The 27732-nt window shown below is 47.1% G+C and overlaps 1 protein-coding gene across 4 annotated transcripts in view; it reads left to right on the top strand.

The window, feature by feature from the left end:
- The first annotated feature begins 995 nt into the window (after window positions 1-995).
- LOC139174360 (nuclear transcription factor Y subunit gamma) overlaps window positions 996-27732 on the top strand; it is a 219699-nt gene continuing 192962 nt past the window's right edge. Inside the window, exon 1 of one of the 4 annotated variants that reach the window (XM_070764663.1) lies at window positions 996-1263. The gene's annotated coding sequence lies outside the window, so the exon portion shown is untranslated. Of the gene's footprint in view, window positions 1264-17928; window positions 18251-27732 lie in introns of those variants that run through there. The other 3 variants (XM_070764662.1, XM_070764665.1, XM_070764664.1) reach the window with 3 other exon arrangements.

Raw genomic sequence — 27732 nt, 5'->3', positions numbered from 1 at the left:
GTTCGGGTTTGGCGTTTGGGTTCGGGAGGATGCCGAGAACCCCCCCGGCTGTTTCAAAAGGTGACAGCCGGGCGTTTCCCTTCCCTGCAATTGCAAGACCTGAGTTGGAAACATTTGCAAGCCAAAGATACTTTTAACTCTCCTTCTAGTGGCTGTCTAGATTTCAGACAGCAAGTGTCCTCAGCTTCATGAAAGGTGGAAGTTCCTTGATGGACATAAGGTATGTGGAGTGCACAATATGGCAATTGAACCTTACATTGGTGTCCTATCGCAAGAATTCAGTGAAACAGACCAGCTGCTTTCCTTCGTCCTTTGGCTGTTAATCTGATGCTAATACAGGTAGCCTTCAATTTACAGCTGTTTCTTTAGGAACCGTTCAGTTACGAGACCACTAAAAAAGTGACTTACAACCAGTCCTTAAATTTACAGTTATTGTAGCATCTCCACAGTCACAAGAACAAAATTCAGATGCACAGCAACCGGTAGGGATTTGCAATGATTGCAGTATCCTGGGGTCACAGGAACACTATTTGCAGCCTTCCCAGTTGGCTTTGTTGGAAGAAATATCCAGGTCTAGGTCCAAGCTGGGAATAAACGGAGACTGATTGGAAAGAAATATTCTGTTTATTGGTGAATACAATACACATACAGCATGTAGTTCTGGGACAGCTCACAAAATGGGGTTTAGAGTGGCTGGGTTTTTATACCTTCTGGACTCCTATGGAATCATATAGGGGTCATGGCTGGCCCTATAGGCAAAAGGAAAAATGCAAATTCTAGGTTTTTGAGCTAATTTTGTCAACCTTTGGCTTTATTTATTTATATATTTATTCAATTTTATGCCACCCTTCTCCTTAGACTCAGGGCTGCTTACAACAAGTTAGTAATAGCACTTTTTAACAGAGCCAGCATATTGCCCCACAAACTACACTTCCCACAATTCCGTGGGGCAACCAACTCCCTCTTGGTGAATTCTCGTGGTAACCTACACTTCCGAGAATGGAGACGCAAACGAAGTTGTAGCGTCGCGCCTGCCCATTAGCTGAAAGTCGCGAACAGAGGGAAGGAGGCGGGGTTTGCCGTTTTCCTCAGTCTCGGCTCCGCCGCCATCTTGTTTCACCGCCACTTCGCGCTCGCTCCGTTCTCTCACATCCCCGCCCCCTCCCGCTCGTTTCAGTGGGACCCGTCCGAGCTACGGCTAAACCACTGCCATTCTCCGCTGCAGCCGAAGCGCAACGGGACCTACGGATTCGGAGCTGGACGGTGAGTTTAAAGTAGGGCGAAGGTAGCTCCGCGGTGGAGTGGCGGTTGGACTTATCTTTCCCTTCCCCCTTCTCCCGTCGCCGCCATTCACCCTGCCCGTCCTTCTGATTGGTTGGAATGACCCCCATCCTGATTGGCCGCCGCCGGGGTAGACGAATGGGCGGAACTGTCGCTAGGCCATTGGGTAAATATTGCGGGCGGACCGTGGAGAAAACAGCGTGCAACGGAAAGCCTTTTCCCTCCACCCCTTTATACCAAGCCCCGAGGCGGACATCGGAAAGGGCGGGTGTTGTGGCTATGGGTGACTTTCCATAGAGGAGAGCAGAGAGGCCGGCAAGGCTCAGTCGGAGGCGTGGCTTCAGTGAAAGGAACCTGAATTTCTCTTGGGTTCTAAACAGCTGAGAAAGCCAGAATTCTGGATGTTCTCAGACGTTGTCCCGAGCCGTTAATCTGTGCTTGTATGGGTACTGCCTGAGCCCTAGTGATGTGCTTCATTTAGTAAGCCATTATTCATTTAATCATCTAAACTTTTCGTACAGACTTATTGCCTGTGTCCTCTTTAAAGAGGCAGTCTGGATTTCCCTTCTTGTAATTGCAAGAACTGGTGGTGTTGATCGAAACTCGTAGTGATCACCGGCTTTTGACAATTTCTCCTACTTCCTATGGCTATGATTGACATTAGAAGAAAGTTATATATAATGCAAAAAGAAAAAAATATTTAAACCTCGGTTTCCTTGCTCCAGTTTCGGTGGTAACATTCTGATTATTGAAGTAGTTTATATCACGTTTTTCTGTTGGAAAAGCAATTATTTCAGAAAATAGCAATAGCATTTAGACTTATATACCGTTTCATAGTGCTTTACAGCCATCTCTAAGCAGGCTTACTCTAAGAGAGTAAGCATATTGCCCCCAACAATCTGGATCCTCATTTTACCTACTTTGGAAGAATGAAAGGCTGAGTCTACTGAGATTCGATTTGCCAAACTACTGGCAGCCGGTGATCAGCAGAAGTAGCTTGCAGTACTGCACTCTAACCACTGCACCACCAAGGTTCTTATAATGCCAAATGTAACTGGCAATATTGTTGAACCATGAATTCTACCTTAAAGAATTGCGCCTCTCAAGGAATTAAAATTATATTTGAAGCCCCAAAGTTTGTCCTTTTCTGCTGGGTTAATTATGATGTTTGTTGAAATCAATTGGTTTTGTTGTCTTGTTCGGAGCTGTGTATCTTGATAGTGTATTATGGTCTGTTGATTTCTGTCCCTTGTCTAAACCAACTGTTTAGCAAATCTATATAGTAGAAAAGTGCCATTTAAACAATATCCAAACATGCTTCCTAATGGGAAGTTGCTTTCTATTTTTGGATTTGTTGCATGTCCAGTAGGATACAATGTCCAAAAAATGCTGTTTCTTACAAGAAAGAATAAACTTTTCTGAATTGATTTAATTGAACATCATAGGAAAAGCCAAGTCATAAGGGAGAGAGAGTTTAGTGTAGCTATTACAGTGCTGTCTAGAACAGGAGTGGGCAATTAATTTTGCCATGGGGCCACATGAGAAATTGGGATGGTTTTAGAGGGCCGGATTAATATAATTAACCCAGTTCTACCCAATACTGTATATTACAGTATTGGGTAGAACTGAGTTAATTATATTATAATTATAAATTATTACATTACATTATATATTATATTGTATATATTATATATATACGGTGATACCTTGTCTTATGAACTTAATTGGTTCCGGGATGAGGTTTGTAAGGTGAAAGGTTCGTAAGATGAAACAATGTTTCCCATAGGAATCAATGGAAAAGCCAATAATAATAATAATAATAATAATACCGTATTTTCCGGCGTATAAGACGACTGGGCGTATAAGACGACCCCCTAACTTTTCCAGTTAAAATATAGAATTTGAGATATACTCGCCGTATAAGACTACCCCTCTTCTGTACATCATAGACCTGACTGAGTCTAGGTCTATGATGTACTTGCATTGAGAAAAAAATCATTTCTGAACATGATAACACAATATTTTAATTACTAATGATGAAGATCTTATTGTTAAAATTATGAATGAATTATTTAGAGAGAGAGAGCCAAGTGGGAGCACTCTTCTGTCTATCTCTCCATATGTCTCTGTCTATCTGTCTTGTCTGCCTCTCATATTTCTCCTCACCACAATTAAGTTTATTATTATAACTCATCATAATTTGTCAACACAAAAAGGTGAACCTGGCTATTTTTCTTTCTCCTACCATCTATTCTGCAGGTATCTTTCAGTCTAACATGCAGCATGCTGACACCTATGTGAGAATCTATTATGGAATGAGAATCTGTATGTGATATCATGATATGGCAATCCAAACAGCCCATCCATTTTTTCCTCTTTCCGCACTTTCTGTCTTTATCCTCTTGCAATGTCACTTAAACAGATTTTAACTTGTCGGGTTTAATTAGTGACCCTGCCAATTTTCAGTACTGTGCAGTGTGCTATGATACAGAGCAGGGTGAATAATATGACCTCAGCTTTTAAAGTTATTTTAAAATGTTGCCTAAGAAATATGGAAAGATGATTCTTTTTGGAGGAAAAGTACATTTTCAATGGTTAAACATAAGAACAAATACAAACAGGCAGAAATAAATGCATCCAGTTTAACATTCAATTTTGCAACCACTAATAATGTTGGTCAAGTAGGTACAAAAATACCTGGGGAAATCATCAAAGTCTGGGAAATGGCTCCCTTGTCAGTTAAAAGGAGTGCTGATTTACCACCTGCTAGAGCAGTGATTTTCAACCTTTTTTGAGCCGCAGCACATTTTTTACATTTACAAAATCCTGGGGCACACCACCAACCAAAATTACACAAATCTAATAAATAAATACATACATACATACATACATACACACACACACACACACACACACACACACACACACACACACACAAATAACCCCCTCATATATACAATCCCATGTAACATCCCCTTATAAATACAGTCAATCATCAATCATCCCTCCTCAAATTTATACCACTGTCTCATTTCTGGGTTATTCTCCTGTCTTTCCCCCTTTTCTCTCTCATGTTTCTCATTTCTCTCTCTTCCTCCCTTTTTCCCTCATTCCTTCTCCCTCTCACTTCTCCTCTTTTTCCATCCCTGTCTCTCTCCCCCCCTTACGTGTGTGTGTGTGTGTGTGTGTATACACACTCGAACCATTTCCAAAACCAGTTGAGGGCTGGGTTTTTTTTTCTCTTTTATTCTTTTCAAACACAGGTGTGGGCTGGGGGGGGTGTTTCTTATTATTTGGGTGCTTTTTACCATAAGCTTCAAGAATCACCTCTCTCCCTCTCTCTTGTTCTCTCTCTCTCTTGTTCTCTCTTATTTTCTTTCTGAGGCTCCTCCCACAACGGTGGCTACAGCGGCGCTGGTGATCCGGCCGCTAGCCGCTCCGAGCGCTGTGGGAACGCCCACCCCTCTCACAGTCCGGTCCCGGGATGACAGTAAAGGGGCTGCTTCCCATCCTCCTTCTCAGAAGGTTTCCTTCTGAGCAAGCTGGCAGGAGGATGGGAAGCAGCCCCTTTACTGTCAGCCTGGGACCGGACTGTGAGAGGGGTGGGCGTTCCCACACCGCTCGGAGCGGCTAGCGGCCGCATCGCCAGTGCCGTTGCAGCCACCGCTAATGTAAAGGGGCTGCTTCCCGGCGGCAGGAACTGCGGGGGGTAGCCGGCGTACGCTCCGGCTAACAAGCTCTTGCTGCAGCTATCCGCCGCTTCTTTCTTCTCCGCCTCGCCTCCGCTATTCCCGCCGCCGCCTTTGCTCTCCCCGCCGGGCAAGAGGCAAAGGCGGCGGCGGGAGTAGCGGAGGCAAGGCGGAGAACAAAGAAGCGGCGGATAGCTGTGGCAAGGGCTCGTTACGCCGGCTACCCCCCGCAGTTCCTGCCGCCGGGAGTGGCGCTCCACCCCAGCAAATCCGGCGGCGGGAGTGGCGTCGTCCAGCAATAGCAGCGCTTCGATGAAGCCGGCGAGGGAGCTCCGGAATCGGTTGGCGCTCGCCCGACGCCTTGTTTTTTTATTTCCCCCTTTGGTTTCTCTTCAGAGGCGGGAGTTCGGGAGGCAAGGGAGCGCTCGAGGAGACAGCGTCTTGCGGCATCGCCTCCCGTTGGGTTTATGACGAAGGGACGCTCAGCAACTTCTTTTTCCTTTCGGCGCCATAGCCACCCGCAGTCCCCGGAGCCCGCGGGTTGAGGCAAAGGGCTGCGTTTCCCTTCCCTCCCTCCCTCCTGCCCCCGTCCTGAATGGAAGCCCCGCTCGGCCAAGCAGCCCGGGATCTCCGCCGCTTGCAAACCGGGTGGGCGGAGCGGACCCGCGCTCACTTTCGGCTCCGGGGACTGCGGATGGCTATGGCGCCGAAAGGAAAAAGAAGTTGCTGAGCGATGCCGCAAGACGCTGTCTCCTCGAGCGCTCCCTTGCCTCCCGAACTCCCGCCTGTGAAGAGAAACCAAAGGGGGAAATAAAAAAACAAGGCGTCGGGCGAGCGCCAACCGATTCCGGAGCTCCCTCGCCGGCTTCATCAACGCGCTGCTGTTGCTGCTGTCGCTGCCGCCTGAGGCGGCGGCACTCGAATCTGGCGTGGTGGAAAATCTTTGCCTGCCTCCAGATTTTCCACCACGCCAGATTCGAGTGCCGCCGCCTCAGGCGGCAGCGACAGCAGCAACAGCAGCGCTTTTTCCTTTCCCCGGGCGCGGGTCCGCTCCCCCCCCTCAATCCCGCTCCCGGCCTCCTCCCGCCCGCGGCTGTGGAATGGGCGCAGTATCCGGCCTATAAGACGACCCCCCACTTTGGAAAAGATTTTCAGGGGTTAAAAAGTCGTCTTATACGCCGGAAAATACGGTAATAATAATAATAATAATTTATTAGATTTGTATGCCGCCCCTCTCCAAAGACTCGGGGCGGCTCACAACACGATAAAAGCAGTATTATACAGGCACAAATCTAATATTAAAAAACTAAAAACCCTAATGTAACCCTAATCTAAAAAATAATGGGTGCAAGCCGAAAACTCACCCCTTTTTTCTCATTACCGCCGGCATTCGGATCCTTGTTTGGGGGTGGGTGGAGGAGAGGGGGAGACGGGGGGGGGGGGGGAGACAGCGCAGGCTGCCCGGAGGGAGCCTCATGGGTGGATTGACCGAAAAGTCAACAGTTACTGTCCGGCTGCAATGTTTAAGTTTAAGTTTAATCAGATTTGTATGCCGCCCCTCTCTGACTGGAAGGGAAGGGAGGGAAACGCACGGGCCGTTTGTACGTGTGTCTTCTCCTATTTTTTGTGTCTGGGAGGCCCCACTAGGGTTCGAGGATGGTCTTGCGGGAGTCCAGCAGCGGTTGGGAAAAGGTTGGGGAAGCCCGTGCCAGATTTGCGCTGCGCCGCCACCTCTATTTGTAACTTCAAGCAGAAACCTTTCTCTCTCCTCCCTCCCTCCATCCTTCCCTCTCTCTCTCCCTCCCCCTCTCCCTTCTCCTCCTCCCGTATTCCGCCTCCCTCCCAGCCTCTGGGCCGCATTCGCTTTCCTCTGCCGCCACCGGCACCCAGCTCCTCCTCCTCTTCTTGCTTCTTTACAAGATGACAGCTGGGCGGCGGCGAGGAGGCTAGGGGCGGCGGGTGTGTGGAAGAGGTCCGCGGGAGAACTGGGGGGAGCCGCGGCTACCGCCCTGTGGAAAGGACCTGGCTGGGAAGCTCCCAAAGGGGGGTTTTGTGCCCCCCCGAGAGAGCAAGCAGCAGGCGTGGGCCGGGGTCTTTCCCCTGGGGGCAAAGGTGGTTGCGGGGTGGCTTTGCTGCAGGCGGGTGTCTAGACACCGCAGCTTCCCCAGGTCTCCCATGGACCTCTTCCACACACCCCGACTCCCCCAGCCTCCGCGGTGGGCTGGCGACGTCTCTGGCCACTTAGCTTCCCCTGTCCAGCCCGAAGCCGGACGTTCCACCCTTCCCCAGACCTGGCTTTGTCCCCTCGCAGGCTTCTGGCAGGAAAGGGCAGTGGGCAATGGATAACCGGGGCTCCCACAGACAAATTTTGCCGCCGTTTCCTTACCTTGCCTTTGTCCCCACTCTGTTCGCCTCCACTTAATCTGCCAGCCTCCGCGCTTTTCTTTCGGCTTCGGGCTGGACAGGAGGAGCTAAGCGGCTGGAGACGTTGCCAGCCCACTGGCGCTTTTACATCGATTCCTTTTGCATTGAAGGTCTCCGGCCCTTTAGCTACTCCCATCCATCCAGAAGCCGAAAGTTCTGCCCTTTGTCCACCAGCCTCCATGCTTTTCTTTTGGCTTCGAGCTGGACAGGAGGAGCTAAGCGGCTGGAAACGTTGCCAGCCCACCGGCGCTTTTACATTGATTCCTTTTACATTGAAGGTCTCTGGCCGCTTAGCTCCTCCCATCCATCCAAAATCCGAAAGAAAAGCACGGAGGCTGGGGGAGTCGGTGTGTGTGGAAGAGGTCTGCGGGAGAACTGGGGGGAGCTGCGCCTGCAGCAAAGCCACCCCGTGACCACCACCTTTGTCCCCAGAGGAAAGACCCTGGCCCACGCCTGCTGCTTTCTCTCCTGGGGGGGTGTGTGCGCAAAGACCACCCTTGGGAGCTTCACAGCCGGGTCCCTTCCAAGGGGCGGTGGCCGCAGTTTCCCCCAGTTCTCCCGTGGACCTCTTCCACACACTGGGCGCCAGTAGCGGTGAAGGAAAGCAAATGCGGCCCGGAGGCTGGGAGGGAGGAGGGAGGCAGGGAGAAGGGAGAGGCGGAGCGAAGGAAGGAGGGAGAGAGGGAAGGATGGAAGTAGAGGGAGGGGGGAAGGAGAGAGAGAGAGAGAGATGTGCTTGACGAAGTTCATCTGAACAAAACCTCCGAGAAGGGAATACTGGCTGGGCAAATGGAATTCCCCACCTTCTTTTGCTTGCACCGGCAGTCCCGAGGCGGGGAATCCCGGCCGTGGAAGAGACAAAGCTCCCTGGGTCGCCCCGTTGCCTTAAAGCAGCGAAGTCCCCCCCCCACTTTTGCCTGGTCCTCTGTGGGGGGAGGGAAGAGCCGCAGTGGAACAAGCGAGAGGAAGTGACCAAGCGGGCTCCAGGTTGAGGCACAGCACTCCCCCCATGGAGGAACAGGCAAAAGCGGCAGTGGGGGGCTTTGCTGCTTTAGGGTGACGGGGAGAGCCAGGGACCCTTGTCTGAGTCGAAGCACGGGTCCTTGCCACGGCCAGGATTCCCCACCTTGGGGCTGCTGGTGCAAGCAAAAGGAGGCGGGAAATCCCAGCAGGGTGGCAAGCAAATAGGAAATTCCGGCAGTGACAGTTACAAGGCAGGGGAATTCAGGCCGCAGTAAGAAAGCACACGGTAGAGCGCATGCACAGTAAGAGAGCCCACGCTCCTGGCACGGGTTGGTAAGGTGAAAATGGTTCTTAAGACAAGGCAAACAAATCTTAAACTCCGGGTTCGTATCACGAAAAGTTCGTATGACGAGGGGTTCGTAAGACAAGGTATCACTGTATAATTATATATTATATTATATATTATAATTATAAATTAATTGCCTACCCCTTCCTTCCTTCCTTGTTCCCTCCATTTCTCCTTCTTTCCTTCCTTCTCCAGATGGAGAGAGCTTGTCTCTCTGTTTTTGTCTGCCTTTTATTTCTGCTTTTGGGCAGTTCTTTACTTCTCTTTCAGAATATTCCTTTCAGCTGCCTCTCTTCAACTGACCTACATTGTCAGTTGAGAAAACATAGTGCAGGCTTTGGCTGAAAGTAGCTTTGGATTCCTCTTCTTCCTCCTCCTCCTCCTCCTCCATTTTTTCCCCTTGAGAGGGAAAAAATGGGATGTTTGCTTTAAATTTCTTGGAAAGGCCAATGAAACCAATGAACAATTAAAAGATGAGCATTTGTTGGACTTTTGCAAAAGGGCATGGAAAGAGAATTTCTCCTTCCTTCCTTCCTTCCTTCCTTCCTTCCTTCCTTCCTTCCTTCCTTCCTTCCTTCCTTCCTTCCTTCCTTCCTTCCTTCCTTCCTTCCTTCCTTCCTTCCTTCCTTCCCTCCCTCCCTCCCTCCCTCCCCTCTCCCTCCATTTCTCCTTCCTTCCTTCCCTCCCTCCCTCCCTCCCTCCCTCAAGCAGGGTTTCTGACTGATCACAATTTTTAAAATAGATGGACTAAATTCTCCAGCTAGCACATCACAGATATCTGGGAAATTCTGAGAGCTGAATTCTACCTATCTTAAACCTGCCAAGATTTAAACCAAACCTTAGCCTTTCAAAATTCATTGTTTCCCTTGTGACCATTATCAGAATACCTGAAATGCATGTAAACATTACAATTACATATTGAAGTCAGCATTATGGTTATCTTAATAAGCTACAGAATAAGCTACTGTAATGGGTTGCAGTAATATTTTCAAAAGGATTTTCTTTCTGTTAATGATAGTGTTTTACGTCAGTAATTTTTGCAAGTTTTTAAAAAACTAGTTCACTTAAAAATAGATAAGTGTATCTTCACTTACTCCATTGTTCACTGAAAATTAGTGCTGAGTTGGACTTTTTATTGAACTATAACTACTTTCCAAATGTTTGACTATTGTACATCAAACTCATTTCAGCTTTTTTCTTTTCTCTCTGCTGTTGGAGAAATTTAAATGCTTTTTACATAAAATATAATTAATCACGATATCTGAAGACTTTAAAAGTAGGAAGTGCAAAGCTCATTTTAAAAGCTTGAGCAATTTCAGGAGAAAGCATATGTTAGAACATGATTAAGCACCAACAACGTTCCAGCTAAATACTGATTCTGGCACAAGCATAGGACCAGAAAATATGTGGGCTAATGCATAATTTTGTATTTATTTACTCATACTTATGTAGTATATATTGGAGATGGAGAGCCTTTGAGAGCTATATGCAATGAAATTTCATTTTAATGTATGTTGATTAGTGTACTTCAAAGTGACAATATATTTATTCTAAGTCTAAAAGTGGGACTAGATAACAAAAAACCAGGTGACCTGTTTGGCTAGAAAAGTGGGGATGCTGTTAACATGAGGAAGACAAGGAACATATTTATACAATCTGCACAGGTCAGTGACTTATCTTCTAGTGCTAGATGATTTAAGTATCTCTCATAATTACTGTCAGGGCTATGTAACAACACCCCAACATTTTATACATACACAACTATACATACATATTAAGACTTATAAAGTGGTGCTCAAGGCGGCAACATGTGTGTATCATACCACTTTGATTGCATTAACGGAATCCCACCTGGCTGCCCTATTTAGGTGACTCGCTCCCTCCTAAACCGGGGTGGGGTGGCGTGGTGGGTTGATGAACCTTTGCAGGGTAGTGCTGAGGACTTTAACAAGTTTTTCGCTGATAAAATCACTCAGATTCGGATAGACCTTGACTCCGATTGGAATGCAGTGTCGGCTGACAATGAGTCAGTCGAGATGACAGGGGCCCGTCCTAGTTCACCTGTGTGGGGTGAGTTTGATGTGGTGACACCTGGTGGAGTGGACAAGGCCATTGGAGCTGTGAGTTCCACCACCTGTATGTTGGACCCATGTCCCTCCTGGATGGTCTTGGCTAGCAGGGAAGTGACACGGAGCTGGGTCCAGGAGATTGTCAATGCTTCTTTGACTGGGGGGTGGTGGTGTTGGTCCTTCCTGGCTCCCTACAAGGAGGCACTTGTGTGCCCCCTCCTCAAGAAGCCTTCCTTGGACCCAGCTGTACTTAATAACTGCCGCAGGTCTTTCCATAAAGGGAAGGTTGTCGAGAAGGTAGTGTTGCTCCAGCTCCAGTGGTCCTTGGAAGAAGCCGATTATCTAGGCCCCTGAAAGTCTGGATTCAGGCCTGGCTACAGCACGGAAACTGCTTTGGTTGTGCTGATGGATGATCTCTGGTGGGCCCGGGATAGGGGTTTATCCACTATCCCGGTGCTTCTTGACCTCTCAGCAGTTTTCAATACCATCGACCATGGTATCCTTCTGCGCCGACTGGAGGAGTTGGGAGTGGGAGTCACAGTCGGTGTTAGTGGCGGGGGGTGGGTGGGGTGGCAGAGATAAATCCCTAGGTTCCTCCCTTGTGGAGTTCCTCAGGGGTTGGTTCTATCCCCTTGCTATTTAATATCTACATGAAACCGCTGGGTGAGATCATCCAAGGACACGGGATGAGTTGTCATCAGTATGCTGATAACACCCAGTTGTACATCTCCACCCCGTGTCCACTTGGTGAAGCAGTGGAAGTGATGTGCCGGTGCCTGGAGGCTGTTTGGGTCTGGATGGGTGCCAACAGACTCAAACCTAACCCCGACAAGACGGAGTGGCTGTGGGTTTTGCATCCCAAGGACAATCCCATTTGTCCGCCCATTACCCTGTGGGGGAATTATTGACCCCCTCAGAGTGGGTCCGCAACTTGGGTGTCCTCCTTGATCCATAGCTGACATTAGAACACCATCTTTTGGCTGTGGTGAGGGGGGCACTGGTGCACCAGTTGCGGCCCTATCTGGATAGGGAGTCTCTGCTCATGGTCACTGATGCCCTTCTCACCTTGAGGTTCGAGTACTGCAATGCTCTCTACATCTCTGAAGAGTGCTCGGAAACTTCAAATCATGCAGAATGCAGCCACTCGAGCAGTCATGGGTCTTCCCAGATACACCCATGTTTCTCCAACACTCCGTGGACTGTATTGGTTGCCGATTGGTTTCCGGAGAAAATTCAAAGTGTTGGTGATGACCTATAAAGCACTGCATGGTATCAGACCAGATTACTTACGGGACCGCCTTATGCCGCATGAATCCCAAATGATCGGTTAGGTCCCACAGAGTTGGCCTTCTGCGGATCCCGTCGGCCAGACAATGTCGTCTGGCGGGGCCTAGGGAAAGAGCCTTCTCTGTGGGAGCCCTGTGGAATCAGCTCCCTCCAGAGATTCATACTGCCCCCATCCTCCTCGCCTTTCGCAAGAGTCTTAAGACTCACTTATGGTGCCAGGCATGGGACAATTAGATCAAGCCCCCCCCCCCCTTTTACTAAATGTGATGTGTGGTTGTGAATGAATTGGCTGACTGGCTTTAATATACCGGTATTGGGATTTTAGTTTTTATTTTTAATTCATTAAATTTGCTGTTGCATTATTTATATTGTATCTTGTGAGCCGCCCTGAGTCTCCAGAGAAGGGCGGCATACAAATCTAATAAATAATAATAATACATATACCATATCATCAGAACATCCATAGTAATATATTTCTATCCAAAATATCATAAACATATCTCTTTAATGGCTCCTTTTATACTTATACAGTGGTACCTTAAGATACGAACTTAATTGGTGCCGGGGGGAGGTTCGTAAGACGAAAGGTTCGTAAGATGAAACATTGTTTCCCATAGGAAACAATGTAAACTCAATCCGTGCAACAACAAAAAACCCCCGCAAAAAAACGCTGCCGCCCGGCTGTCACCTTTTAAAACAGCCGTGCGGCAGGAGATAGGCTTTGAGTTTTTGGCTGGGGGGGGGAGAAGTAGGACCTTCCTAACTCCCCCCCCCCAGCCACAAGAAGCGGCGAAGTGACGTGGAGGAATGAAGTGACGTCCTGCTCATCGCCCGTGTCTGGCAGAAGCTTCTGCCCGAGTGCTCTTGGCCGGCGGGATTCAAAGTGCTGGGGTGGGGGGTGTCGCGACAGCTCCCCCCCCACCCCAGCACTTTGAATCCCGCCGGCCAAGAGCACTCGGGCAGAAGCTTCTGCCAGACACGGGCAATGAGCGGGACGAGCGGCGCGGAAGCCGCTTGCAGCAGCTGCCACGGCCACCGGCTTCCGCGCCGCTCGTCCCGCTCATTGCCCGTGTCTGGCAGAAGCTGCCACCCGAGCGCTCTTGCCCAGCGGGAGGCGAAGCACTGGGGTGGGGTGGGGCTGTCGGGACACCCCCCACCCCAGCACTTTGAATCCCGCCAGCCAAGAGCACTCGGGCAGAAGCTTCCCCCTCATCGCCCGTGTCTGGCAGAAGCTTCTGCCCGAGTGCTCTTGGCCGGCGGGATTCAAAGTGCTGGGGTGGGAGGTGTCCCGACAGCCCCACCCCAGCACTTTGAATCCCGCCGGCCAAGAGCACTCAGGCAGAAGCTTCTGCCAGACACGGGCAATGAGCGGGACGAGCGGCGCGGAAGCCTCTTGCAGCAGCTGCCACAGCCATCGGCTTCCGCGCCGCTCGTCCCGCTCATTGCCCGTGTCTGGCAGAAGCTGCCACCCGAGCGCTCTTGCCCAGCGGGAGGCGAAGCACTGGGGTGGGGTGGGGGGCTGTCGGGACACCCCCACCCCAGCACTTTGAATCCCGCCGGCCAAGAGCACTCGGGCAGAAGCTTCCCCCTCATCGCCCGTGTCTGGCAGAAGCTTCTGCCCGAGTGCTCTTGGCCGGCGGGATTCAAAGTGCTGGGGTGGGAGGTGTCCCGACAGCCCCACCCTCACCCCAGTGCTTCGCCTCCCGATGGGCAAGAGCGCCCGGATGGCAGCCCCCGCTCCCCCGGCACAAAACTAACCCCGCCCCCTGGGCAGCCAGAAGGCTCCTTTGGGAAGGCGGCCGCAGGGGGAGGAGGTGGAGAGACAGGATAACTTTGCGCCGCTTCGGAGCCCGTTTCTTTCCTGCTGCCACTACTGTATCTTCTTGAAGGTTTTCCCAACGAAGCGCTGCGCTGGGCTCTGAAGTGGCGCAAAGTTCTCCCTGCCTCCTCTGCGGTTGGGAGGCTCCTTGGGGAAGGTGGCAGCAGAGGAGGCAGGGAGAACTTTGCGCCACTTCGGAGCCCAGCGCAGCGCTTCGTTGGGAAAACCTTCAAGGAGATAGTGGCAGCAGGAAAGAAACGGGCTCCGAAGCGGTGCAAAGTTATCCTGTCTCTCCACCTCCTCCCCCTGCGGCCTGCCACCCGAGCACTCTTGCCCATCGGGAGGCGAAGCACTGGGGTGGGGGTGGGGCTGTCGGGACACCTCCCACCCCAGCACTTTGAATCCCGCCGGCCAAGAGCACTCGGGCAGAAGCTTCTGCCAGACACGGGCGATGAGGGGGAAGCTTCTGCCCGAGTGCTCTTGGCCGGCGGGATTCAAAGTGCTGGGGTGGGAGGTGTCCCGACAGCCCCACCCCCACCCCAAAGATCTTCCCGTCTGCAGAGGCTGGCTGAGCCGGAAGATCACAGCGCGCGTTGCCTGCGCTGGCGAGGGAAGCCAAGCCGGGAGCGATCTTCCGGCTCAGCCAGCCTCAGCGGATCAAGCCCGGCCCGGCAGCTGCCTTCCGTCACTGAGCCTCGCCGGCCGGGAAGATCACAGCGCGCATTGCCTGCGGCGGCGAGGGAAGCCAAGCCGGGAGCGGCGGCGACGCTGCTCCGGTTGCCTGGTTCTCTCCTGCCTCCCACGCTGATGTTCCCCGCTGCGTCGGGCGCCGCCAGCCCCGAGTCGGACGCACTCTCCCCGCAGCGCCCAGCCGCTGCCCGCCCCGTCCTAGCCGGAGCCTGAGCCGGGTCCGCTCGGTCGCGCCTCCTCGCCCGCCGCCCGCCCAGGATGCAGACCTGCTGCCTCTCCCCGCGCCCGTCGCCGGCCCAATCCTGCGCCTCCTGCTTCCCCCCCCCCAGCCAAAAATACAAATGCGGTCGCCCGCGGAGCAATGAGAAGCTGAAGCCGCTGGCGGTTTCAGACTCCCGCTGCTCCACGCTGCTCCACCCTGCCTGTCTTGCGGCGGCAGACCCTCTTTGTGTTTTTCGCTGAGGGGGGGAGCAGGAGGACCTTCCTGACTCCCTCCCCCAGCGCCGGACCTCCAGCCAAAAACCCAAAGCGGCCTCCCAACCTGCCGCCGCCCGGCTGTTACCTTTTAAACAGCCTCCCGAAGTCGAACGCCAAACCCGAACTTCCGGGTTCGGCTTCGGAAGGCTGCTGGGAAGCCCCCCAGCTGTTTTAAAAGGTGACAGCCGGGCTGCGGGGCTTCCCAGTAGCCTCCGGAATGCCGAACCCGGAAGTTCGGGTTTGGCGTTCGTAAGACGGAAAAAGTTCGTAAGAAGAGGCAAAAATTTCCTCAACCCCGGGTTCGTATCTCGGGTTGTTCGTAAGACGAGGGGTTCGTATCTTGAGGTACCACTGTATTTGTAGTCCAGTGTTTCCCAACCTTGGCCACTTGAAGATATCTGGACTTCAACTCCCAGAATTCCCCAGCTCTAGTTTGCTTTCCTGTTTCACACTACTCCACTCCCTCTACCCCCTTCTCCCTTTACCTTTCTCCCTCTCCATCTCTTTCCTACTTCCCTTCTCTTCTTCTCCCCTCCCTTTCTACTTCCTCTTTCTCTTATCCTTCCCTGAATACATCTAATCTTAATCCATTCTGTGGTTAGCAGATTAGTAATTCAAAAACTCTAGTTTTATTTCAAGTTCAAAGCAATTTCTTAACTTGTATCCTTCCCTTTATTTATACTTTTTGCATAATACAATCTACCAGGTATATCTATTGTTATTCTAATGCTACCTCCATCCTCCTATTTTTGTCACCTGAGACTACCACCTCTAATTTTCCTCTTTCTTCCAAATTAATTGCTATGGCTTAGCTTCCAGGAATATTTGTGTCCCCCTCCCAACCTTTTTTTATAGTAGCTAATATATGCTGTCACTTCTCTTTAAAGAATTATTAAACACACATACCCACAACTGAGCCAAATCATCTGGAAGTCACCATGGTGACTGCTGGAGAAAGACTTGAATTTCCAGAACTCTTCCAAGTCTGCAACACTCTTAGTACTGTTTGTATTGTGTCTTTGTAGTGTTTATTTCCACAATAAACTTTTGATCCAAAGGTTGGAGAAAATGACCTTTCTCCTGACCTGAAATGATTTGTATGCCTCCCTGAGTCTGCGGAGAGGGGCAGCATACAAATCTAATAAATTATTATTATTATTATTATTATTATTATTATTATTATTATTATTATTATTATTATGTCAGTACAACACAGCAAACGAGATCACTATGCTGGATTTCGTATTTCATCACCAGTCGGGTGCTTCCCAAGCACCTAGGACTGCGTGATGTAGCGGCGAATTATGTTTGCCGATCCCAGTAAAGCGGCCTTTTGCAATTGACAGATGGAGATTTTGTCAATTCCAATTATTATTATTATTATTATTATTATTATTATTATTATTATTATAGTTTTAGAAAACATTTTAGGGAAATGTGGTCAACTTATAATATTACAAAGTCTCTTCAGGAGTATGAAACTCAGGTTATCACAGTGGTGTCATGTGATGAATCATGACTTTTCCCCCACTTTGCTAAACTGGGCATGGGCATAGGTAGATTGACACATCTAGCCTGTGGACTGTGAGTTTGACAACCCTGGATTAGATGCAAACCTTTCAGCAAATTAGTGTTTTTCAAACCTGGAAATTTACAGATGCGTGGATTTCCACTTCTAGAATTCTTCAGCAACCTCCAGAGTTGGCTGGGGAATTCTGGGAATTGAAGTCCACCCATCTGAAGTTGTCAAATTTGAGAACGAATTCACACAAATGAAAAGATATGATATTCATCACCACCACTCACTTTTGTGAATTGTTTTCTTATATATTCACACTTCTCCTTCCTTGAAGCCTGGGATTATTTATTTCCTAGTACCGGTAACCTTTTGCTATTGAAATACAGGAAAGTAGTTTTTCTCTCCTTGTGTGCATCTTGGATTATCTCTTTGTTCCCAGTTATGGCACCTCGCCATAGTTTAAGATGACTTTTGCTACCCTCTTTATGAACATTACAGATGCCTTTTCAATCTTCTATTTAGGTTTAGTTATAATTTAGCTGACTTCTAAACTACAAAATATTTTGAGGAGTTGCATAGTACCATTTCTTCGCTCTTAGAACTTTATTTTTGAGGGAAATCTAATAGGCATAGCGATTTAAATTTAGAACAACCTTCCTGACCTCTTGCTGATCTGGTAGTTCAACACTCCTGGAGTTCGAAAGTTAGAAAACTTGATGCAGAACCAGAATAGCTTGGGGGGGGGGGGCGCCTAAGGACCACTTTAAAGTGTGGGGGGGGGAGAGCAACTGAGCATTTGCACACATCCCCCGCATGACATTCCTCATCCCGGATTGGCGAAACGAGGCTCTCAAAATTAAACCTTTTCTTGCACATGATGAAAGCAGTATTTTTTGAAGGCACTACATTTCGCTGGTTATAAAAGCCGCTTTTTTTCACGGACCATCCCCGGATCCCATCGCAGCGCTCCTACCCCCTCTTTGCACCTTCAAAAACGGAACCTTAATAGTTTTTTAGGAAGGGGGGGTGAACCCCGAACTCCCAGGGTTAGCCACGCCAAAGATGTATATTCAATATACTCCATTTCTTCTGCTTTTTCCCTTTTACAACACCCCGCCCCCGCGCGCTCCATTGTGACCCCTGCGGCGTCTCCCCTTCGTGAGATCCGCCTTTTACATAAGTTGCTCCTGGCTTGAAGTCTCCGCGTCTGACCCCTGTTATGCCTTCTCAAGGTAACTTGTAAAACAGGAAGTGTACAAAAGGAGGGTTTAAGTGACGAGCGGGGCAGCCAATCTGGGCGCGGAGAACCTCCGCGAGGAAGACGCTCAGCCAACGAGGGGCCGGTCGAGGGGCGGCTCCGTGTCCGACAAGCAGGCTAGATTGAATGCCTTTCACCGTTAAAGTGGAAGGAGGCTGCACCGTTTCTCACTGGAGTCTCTGGGAGTTTTGCACTGAGGCAGGCAGGGGTCAGTTGAAAGACAAAGAAAAATGGCGAAGAGTTTGGGAGGGCAGCTGCTCAGTTTTGCACCAGAGTGGACACTCCAGACAGTTCTCCTGCTGCCTTTGTTGTCTCTTGCTCCGCTGTTCTCTCCCCCTCTTTTTGTGTGGAGAAGGACTAGAAAATGGCTAAATTAGCTCTGTCAGAGGAGACATAATAAGCTGCCTGTAAAATTAACGCTATCCCTGGTAAGTTATGGTTTTTTTTTTTTTTTGCATTGCATTAGTTTTGTTTTCCTAATGTAGCAATCCTCGGAGTAGTCATGAAATCCCAAAGTACAGGTAAGTTGAAACTGTCTCAGAAAATGGCCCCTTGCTTGGCAAGCTTAAGGGAACACCTATCTTACCTTTCTGTCGTTGGCTTAAGCCCAGCCTATCTCTCTCTCTCATTTTAATAGCTGTGAAAACAAAAATAATTTTGTACAGAGATGCATAGGTTTTTCTTTTCTTTTTCTTTTTACATAAAATCAGGGTAAAAAAAGCTAGAACTCTTCTCCCATCCACTTTCCAGTAATTTGTCTTTTTTGAAATGTACAGAAGCTATTGTGGAAGTCTAAAAAAATGTGTGTTCTTCAGCTTCCCTTTTGATTTTAGGAAAGAGGACATTGGCAATGAGCTTGGGAGGGGGTTGAGGTGTCAAATTGGGATGTTCTATTTCAATATAAAGTATTTGGACTGATATATTTGCACATCTGAATTAAATGCCACCTATTTGTAACAGTACTCCACCCACATCCCAATATTAGGTAGCTTGATTGATGGGACTGCAGAATTGAAAGGGTTCTTTCTTAAATGACACATGTTTTAAGCAGCATGAGTCATAACAATATATTACCTATTATAAAGCTAATTTCCCAGTATGGTCCTTGGACCTTTGTTACATTATGTTGGGTTTGGAAAGTAGAAAGAACTCATCTGTTCCCTTACTTTGGTCCCAGATCTACTTTCAAGTAAATGGGAAACCTGACAAACAACTGAAGAAGAGTTTGTGTGCTTCTCTTCTAACTTGCTATGTCTTTTCATTAGTATAAGAATACTTTGGTCTTTTTTAAAAAAGTCAATGATAAAGGTCACTGGAATGTTCCTGATATTGAGATATCTCATCCTTTAATGGATTAAGATGCATAAGTGTACTCTGGAATGTTTTTATAGCAAAGGGCTTACCTATTTGCCTTAAGTAAAGAGTTACACCTGAGTTCTTTACATTTTCCCCCTTCCCTTTCATCTGAGTGGAATAGTGTTGCAGTAAAAGTTGCTGAAGCAAGGCCTGCCTGTGCAAGCAAGAGTGACCTTGAAGCACAGCTTTTCTAGGTTTTAACTGTTGAAGGGCGAAGTTTGTTTATGCTGTTTGGAGCTGGTGAAAGGAACCAGAGTTGGAAGAAACAATTGAGTTACTAGTATCTGAGAAAGTCACTATGAATAACATGAGCATCTGAAATTTAAGCCATTTTAATGAAGAGCTTTGAACTACTTATTCCCTTATGTCTTCTCTGCCCTATTATCCTTATTCTCAAAGGTTTCAAGAGGGTGGGGTATTTTAACTTTTCAGAAATCCATGCCTTTCTGTCATTCATAACCTTCATGTTCTGGCCTTGAACAACATTTTGAAAATTCAGATAGGTTATCTGTTCTTTTTCCTTAAAATATGTCATGTGTGATGGTTTAATAATACAAAATCTTTTCTGTACTTATTAAGCACCATCACAATTTAGGAACATCTCCTGGGAATACATTTCACCAAATACTGACTACCATATAAAGGTTTCAGTTAATAATCAGGAATCTACACATCATAGTCATTCAGAAGTGGCCTTGGCACTCACCTGGCTTGCTGAAAGAAGAGGGAAGCAGGTTCACCATCCCTTCCATTTGTTCTGCTTTGTGACAGACTGCTGTTCACTTCTTTTTTCCTTTGTATTTTCAGGAAATAACTATTGTTGGAAGCAACCTTACAAACAAATGCGGTACTTCTAATAGCATCTTCAATAAACTACTGTGAGAACTGTAACAGTATGTTCAGGTTTCCAATTTGCCATTGAAGTTTTGGAAAACAAAGTTATCAATTGTTGTTTATGATATAAAAAATGTAGTACGCAGCCAGCTGATGCTTTCCATGTAGGTCTTTGAATTAATGGGAACTTGCCTTTCGTAAGCTCCTTAAGACCCACCTGTGTCGTCAGGCATGGGGGAACTAAGACATCTCCCCCGGGCATATACAATTTATAAATGGTATGTGTGTATGTATGTGTGTTTAGAAAATGGGGTTTTTTAAATGTTTTTAGTAGAAATTTAGATTTGTTGTAAATTGTTTTTTCACTTTGTTGTGAGCCGCCCCGAGTCTACGGAGAGGGGCGGCATACAAATCTAAATAAACATAAACATAAACTGTACAAAGTCATTGTTTATTTCCCTAGGAATTACATGTTTCCTTTTGGATTTTACTTCTCATATACAGTGGTACCTCTACTTAAGAACTTAATTTGTTACGTGACCAGGTTCTTAAGTAGAAACAATTTTCCCATAGGAACCAATGTAAAAGCAAATAATGTGTGCAAACCCATTAGGAAAGAAATAAAAGCTCGGAATTTGGGTGGGAGGAGGAGGAGGAAGAAGAGGAAGAGAACAGTCACTCCTGAAGGAAGAAGTTGAGGTGAGGGGAATAAAAAAAATCCAAAACCTTAAGGCTTAAAAAAAAAAAGAGGGACTTTGAGGCAGCGAGGAGGAGCATACGCCTCCAATAAACCCGGCATGAGGCTGCCTCCCATACACTGGCTGCTGCTGCTACCTGCTGCCTCTCCCTTCCCATGCTGAAGGGCTCCCCTCTCCTCTCGCTCGCTCGCTTTGTAGCCGGCACCTTTCCTTCACTGTGGTGACTCCTCAGCTTCCCAGAGCGAAGGGAATGTTTCTTTTCTCTGGGCACTGGCAGAAGTTTATTCCCTGTCCAAGCGCCCAGAGAAAAGAAAATGCTTCGTTCGCTCTGGACTGCCAGAGCCTCCTTAAGCGCCACCAAAAGGCTCCTCTGGCAGCCCAGATGGCTGGGAAATGGCAGGAAACTGGCCGGGTTCTCAAATTTCCTGGGAATTTTTTCTGGGCTCGGGTTCTTAAGTACTTAAGTAGAGGCAAAAAAAAATCTTGAACACCTGATTCTTATCTAGAAAAGTTCTTAAGTAGATACATTCTTAAGTAGAGGTACCACTGTATTTTGATTACCCCAGAAGCTTATTTTCTTTTTCTTTTCTTTTGCAAGTGGTAGTTTCAGCTTTGATAGGATTCATACAATCTCGTGGTACCTCAAAAGGTATACTTTTTCTCATGTAAGCAGAAAAACCACTAGATTTATTAGGAAGTTTGTATGTACAAACAAAATACTTAATGTATACTAGTGTATGATCCATACTTTAGCAACCATAGTACTTGACTTCATATAATGTGCTAATGTGGTGGTGTGCAAAACTATCATGCCCTAGTACAATATGTGCCCACAGTTTTTAATACCTGGTTGCTTCCATTCCTTTGTTCCAGTTTAAAAATACCGTAGTTTATTTTCTCTTATGCCATTTCTACGCATCTATGTTCATTTCTGTCAAATAGTTTGGTTTCATTAGCAACTTTTAGATATCTTATTATGGGTATTCTTAGTAAACGCAAACAAGCTGGCTTGCAATACAATTTTGCTGAATTATTTTTTGTCCATCACTAGGTGCTTGTGTGTTGACACATTTGCATAGGCCTTGTGTAACAGTATGTACATATTAGGTTTTCATATATTATGGTTGCTTTAATTTGGTTCCCTCAATTAGTAACTAACTTAAATGTTGTGGTTTGTTAACCATGGTTATGATTTAGTATAATCTGTAAACAAAATCATGATATTGACTTGACATAATTATGTTAAGCTCTTTTTTTCTTGACATTTTGATACATGATCATAACTATCACTTTTGTTAGTAAATTGTGGTTTATGGGTTAGTGTTAAATAAATCAGCTGCTTGCAATTTGTTTTAATAAACAAATAAAGCCATGGTTTAGAGTACTGTGTAAAACCAGTGACTGTTGTTCAGAATCTCAGATGCTTTATTTATTTATTTATTTATTTATGTATGTATGTATGTATGTATGTATGTATTTTATTAGATTTGTATGCCGCCCCTCTCCGTAGACTTCCAGCTTAAATGTTTTTCTACCTTTTTATGGGGCATTTATTTTAGAATAAATGAACACTCAAAATGGCTAGCTCATATTTATGATCTGAAAATGAAAGCTGACTATTGCATACTATATAATATGTAACATAAGGATCAGAATATTCAAATCTACAATGTCCCAAAGGTGTTATTTTCAAATGGCAAATTGAATTTCTGGTTTTATTTTGAAAATATTACACTTCTCATCCAAGAAGCTTCTTTAGTCCTGACCGGATGGTGGGGAATGGAAGGATTTATGCAGTTGCAGATAGTTGGTCATTTGCATTCTTTTAGCATGTCATTAAGGTCACCTGAAGATTTATCAGTGTTATCAGGGTCACTTGAGTGGTGCAAATTGGTGTGGAGCCTTCTTGGAACTGTTGACAAGATAACCATGACTTGGATGGCTGAGAATCTCCAGAGACAAATCTACTAATGTTTTGAACTTTTCTTGTTCTCTCACTTGAGCAAGATTTTAACCATTTGAAAATTTAGGAGTCGAATATATAACACGTGGGGTGGTTCAAAAATGATTTGTCTCAACACATATATGTATGGAACTCTATGTTCTGTTAAGTCTTTTAGTGTGTGAATCCAGGTGTAGTTGTTTGAATAACGCAATTTCATTTCATTTATTCGATTTGTATGCTGCCCCTCTCCGGAGACTCGGAGCGGCTCACAATTTATGCCTTAAGACGCATAAACTTTCCTATAGTAGCTTAATTAACTCTGATTGAAATATTGGCTTTTAAATTGGTTTATACTAATACAAATACATATTTTCCACTATCTTTAGGGAATATGGCTTATTAGATCACAATACAAATGATTAACAAGATATTAAACAACAATATCAAGATATTAACAAACAAAATAACGATATTATTACCTGCCTCCCAGTTGAGGCCCCGACTGAGGGGTCCTTTGGGCCATGCATCTCTTCCTGCCCCACCATGCCGGAGCTGAGCTGGAAGCCCTCCGCAGCCCTCCACTGGGACCTGGCTGGCCCACACCTGCCTGTTTCCTCAGCCAGCCCGCTCCATCGCCGTCTCGCCACCTCCGGAACCCTGCCAACCTCTCGCCGCAAACTCAGAGCTGGCCTCCAGATGGACCTGGCCACCATGCCTCCTACCTGCCAAGCAAGGTGCCTCGGCTTCCTCTTTGCAGCAGACATGCACCCTGTTTCACTTCGACTTCACTGTGTTCTGGCAGCGCCTCTGCCACCCAGTGCTGGGTGGCATGAGAGGCAGCACGAAGGAGTCCGACACCTGCGGCTGTCGGCTGAAAATTCAAATGAAGAAGAGGAGGAGGAAAACCACGCAGTCTTTGGCCCTCTTGCAGGGGAGCTCAGAGGAGCCTCTCCCCATTGCTCGAGGCCTCAGAGGCTCCCACTGACGTGTCCGAAGGCACTCTAGCCTAGCTAGGCTTGCTTTGGAGTCCATAGCCGCCACCTGCTTGTTCAGCTCCAAGAGTTCAGTGAGGAAGCTGGGCCTGGCCTCTGCATCACTGCCCGCTGCCAATTCAACTCCATGCGGCTCCAGCTGGGAGGGAGCAGAGGGCGTGGTTTAGGGCGGACCTCACCGCCCCCTGTCCTTACTGTCCCTCCGGCCACTTCACAAGGTAGAGAACGTGGCAAAGTGGGCTGTGGAGGATGCCATGAGACAGGTTGTTCAGGGTGGCATACTGCTCCAAGAAGCTGTACTTGATCTTCAAGTCCAGGGCAGGAAACTTTGCTGGAGCTGGACTAGGTCCAGGGAGAAGTCACACGGGCCACAGGGAGGAGCCTCAATCCTCCCCACATGCCTTGGACGCCACTCACTAGCCCAGCACCACAAAGAGGTCTAGTGGGGTTCTGGTGGCTGCAAAGTGGGACATGAGAGCCAGCAAACACATTGGGGTGGTTGCTGACCGACATTTGTGCCATCTTTGTTGAGGGGCGGCAGGGTATGTGTGTGTTGCCGTCAGCTTCTACACCACCAACTCCCCCAAGGCTTCTTATATTGCGAGAATGCAAAGTGTGTGTGATGCAATGCTGAGTGTGCAAACAAAAGTAGATGGGAGCTTGCTTATGACCCCCGCCTTGATATGAGTGGGAGGTTTTGCCTGCAGGGGAAGAGGGGGTCAATGGGGTGGGGGAGGGGACCTCTGAGGAGTTGGGGAGCCGGGGTATTATGGTTATAACTGGGGGAGGTAAATATGGCGAAAGCCGTGGAATAGGCCATTCCTGGGGAATTAGGACTTGCTATTTTAAAAAGATTACTTGTTACGGCCCCTCTGGTTCTGGTTCACTGGGCTCATATCATATACATGGTGACTCAGGATGTCAGGGTCCTGGGCTCAAGCTCCTGCTGTTTAATGCCAAGTCTTTTGTTAACAAGGCTCCCCTCGTTTGAGACTTAATCTTACAGGAGGGAGCTGATCTGGCATGTATAACTGAGACCTGACTGGGACAGGAGGGGGGCGGTGTCCCCCCTCAGAGATGTGTCCATACGGGTTTCAAGTACTGCATCAGCCGCAACCCCAGGGAAGGAATGGAGGAGTGGCAATTATTGCCCACAAGAGTCTTCTTCCTCTAATGATCCCTGCCACAGATATTGTTGGGTGTGAGTCTCTCCTCTTGAATTTGGACTCAGAGTTTCCATTGGGTTTACTGCTGATGTACCTGCCTCCCAGCTACATTACAATGGCTCTGCCTGTGTTGCTGGAGGTGGTGGCCGGATTGGCAGTAGAGTTCCCCAGGCTTATGGTACTGGGGGACTTTAACCTGCCATCCCTTGGCGAATCCTCAGATGTGACTCAGGAGTTCATGGCTTCCATAACAACCGTGGACCTGACCCAAGTAGTTCAGGGTCCGACTCATAGGAGGAGGACACAGTTGACCTGGTGTTCCTCTTGGGGCAGTGGAAATATGATCTGGAATTAAGAGCTATAGTTGTTTCTTCCTTAGAACATAAGAACATAAGAAGAGCCATGCTGAATCAGGCCAAAACCCATCGAGTCCAGCATTCTGTGTCACACAGTGGCCCACCATTTGTCCATGGGGATCTTGAGCAGATCTTCCTTGTGGTGATCAGATCATTTCCTGCTGAGGTTAGACTTTAAGGCACCACTCCCCCACCACAGGGAGGTGCAACCGATTAAGTGGTTCCGCTCCAGACACCTAATGGACCCTGAAGGATTCCAGGAGGAGCTTGTGGATATACCTGACCTCCTTGTCCACAACCTGGCTGAGTCCCTAATGGCTGCTTGGAATAGGTCGGCATCTCGGGCACTGGACTAAATTGCACCTTTGTGATCTATCTGTGATGGTGGATCCAAAAGAACGCCCTAGTTTACCGACGAGCTCTGGGAGATGAAGTGCCAGAAGAAACGTCTAGAGCAATACTCCGAATCTGACAGAACACTTCTGAGAGCCTTTATTAGAACTTATTTAGTGGTGATACAGGCGGAAAAATGCTCCCATTTTTCTGCACTTTTTGCATCCGCTGATTCGTTGCATCTGACCCAAATTGCCTCCAAATTGCTCCCAAAATCACCCCTCCAAAAGCTTCCTACACTGACCCAAATTGCCTCCAAAAGTGCTCCCCAAAAAACTTCCTACACCGCTTCAAATTGCTCCCAAAATCACCCCTCCAAGTTTCCTACACCGCCCCAAATCACTTCCAAAATCGTTCCCCCAAAAGCTTCCTACACCGTTCCAAATTGCCTCCAAAATAATTCCCCCAAAAGCTTCCTATGCCACCCCAAATCACTTCCAAAGTCTTCCAAAATCACCTCTCCTTTCAAAATGCCCTGTTTCTCCTTGCTGCCTTTCACTCCATTTGCCTTTGTTAGGACCTTAATTTGGGGTGGCTTAGGAAGTGGCTGGAGGGGTGATTTTAGGAGCGATTTGGGACAACGTAGAAGCTTTTGGAGGGGCGATTTTAGGAGCGATTGGGGGCAATGTATGAAGGTTTTGGAGGGGTGATTTTTAGAGTGATATGGGGCAACGTAGAAAGGTTTTGGAGGGGGGATTTTAGGAGCAATTTGGGGAAACCTAGGAAGCTTTTGAAGGGGTGATTTTTGGAGTGATTTGGGGCAACATATGAAGGTTTTGAAGGGGCGATTTGGGGCAATGTGGGAAGCTTTTGGAAGGGTGATTTTTGGAGCGATTTGGGGCAACATAGGAAGCTTTTGGAGGGGTGATTTTAGGAGCAATTGGGGGCAATGCAGGAAGCTTTTGGAGGGGTGATTTTGGGAGCAATTTGGGGTGGGGTAAGAAGCTTTTGGAGGGGAAATTTTGGGAGAGATTTGGGGTGCCGTAGGAAGTGTCTGGAGGAGTGATTTTGGGAGCAATTAGGACCTCCATTTCTCGTTTCTCCTCGCTGTCTGTCTCCACTCCATTAGCCTTTACTTTGTCCGCCTGCTGCTTTTTTTTTAAGCCTTAAAGTTTGGATTTTTCTAATGGGTTTGCACGCATTATTTGCTTTTACATTGATTCCTATGGGAAGCATTGTTTCATCTTATCTACTGTATCTTTTTCTTTTATGTACTCTGAGAGTATATGCACCAAGACAAATTCCTTGTGTGTCCAATCACACTTGGCCAATAAAATTCTATTCTATTCTATTCTACTTACGAACTTCGTCATGGAACGAATTACGTTCGTAAGATGAGGTACCACTGTATTTCCATATCTATTTTTCTATAATTTCATTCAATATTTCCAAGCTCAATAAATTTTCAGGCACTTAGCATTTACTATTGTTAACTTTCATCAATCTTCTACATTTCCAAGTATATTTTAAATTCATAATGCAAAGTCATAAAATCATACAGTACATATCATAAACCTCTTATTTATCATGTATATCTTCCATTAATTTTACCTATGTAATTATATAGTTCTATAATTCTAATCCAATTTTGTGAATTAATACGTCCTAATATTAAACAACACTTAAATATATCTTTTACCATCATTCCATAGTCAATCCATATTTAATAATCAATAATCCCTCCTCAAATTTCAACCCTTCTTGCCAAAGGGAAGAAATCATGTTAAGCTTGTTTATATCTTATTTATTAACCAAACTAATTTATGAGTGGAAATAATAGATTTAAAAGATATATTTGCTCCCGAGTAGTATATTATGTTCACAGAAGGCTTCATTTTAACAGAATGCTACAATTGTTTCTTTGGCTATAAATGCCAACTAGCAGTGGAATATACTAAATATCTTGCTCAATATTAGTCTAATCACTAAAGTATCATACATTTGCTGATTACTCCAGTTCAAAGTTTGGAAATGTGAATTAGCATATTACTTAATGTTCGATTTTATAAGAGCTCTGTTTTAAGAGAACTGTCTGAAAACTGTTCAAAAGCAATATCAGTAAATCTGACTAAGCCCAACAATTACAGTGGTCCCTCGATCATCGCGAGGGTTCCGTTCCAGGACCCCTCGCGATGATCGATTTTTCGCGAAGTAGCGGTGCGGAAGTAAA

The sequence above is a fragment of the Erythrolamprus reginae genome, chromosome 11 (genome assembly GCF_031021105.1).
Source record: "Erythrolamprus reginae isolate rEryReg1 chromosome 11, rEryReg1.hap1, whole genome shotgun sequence".
NCBI classification, from domain to species: domain Eukaryota; kingdom Metazoa; phylum Chordata; class Lepidosauria; order Squamata; family Dipsadidae; genus Erythrolamprus; species Erythrolamprus reginae.
This window is presented reverse-complemented; position numbering and strand designations above follow the sequence as displayed.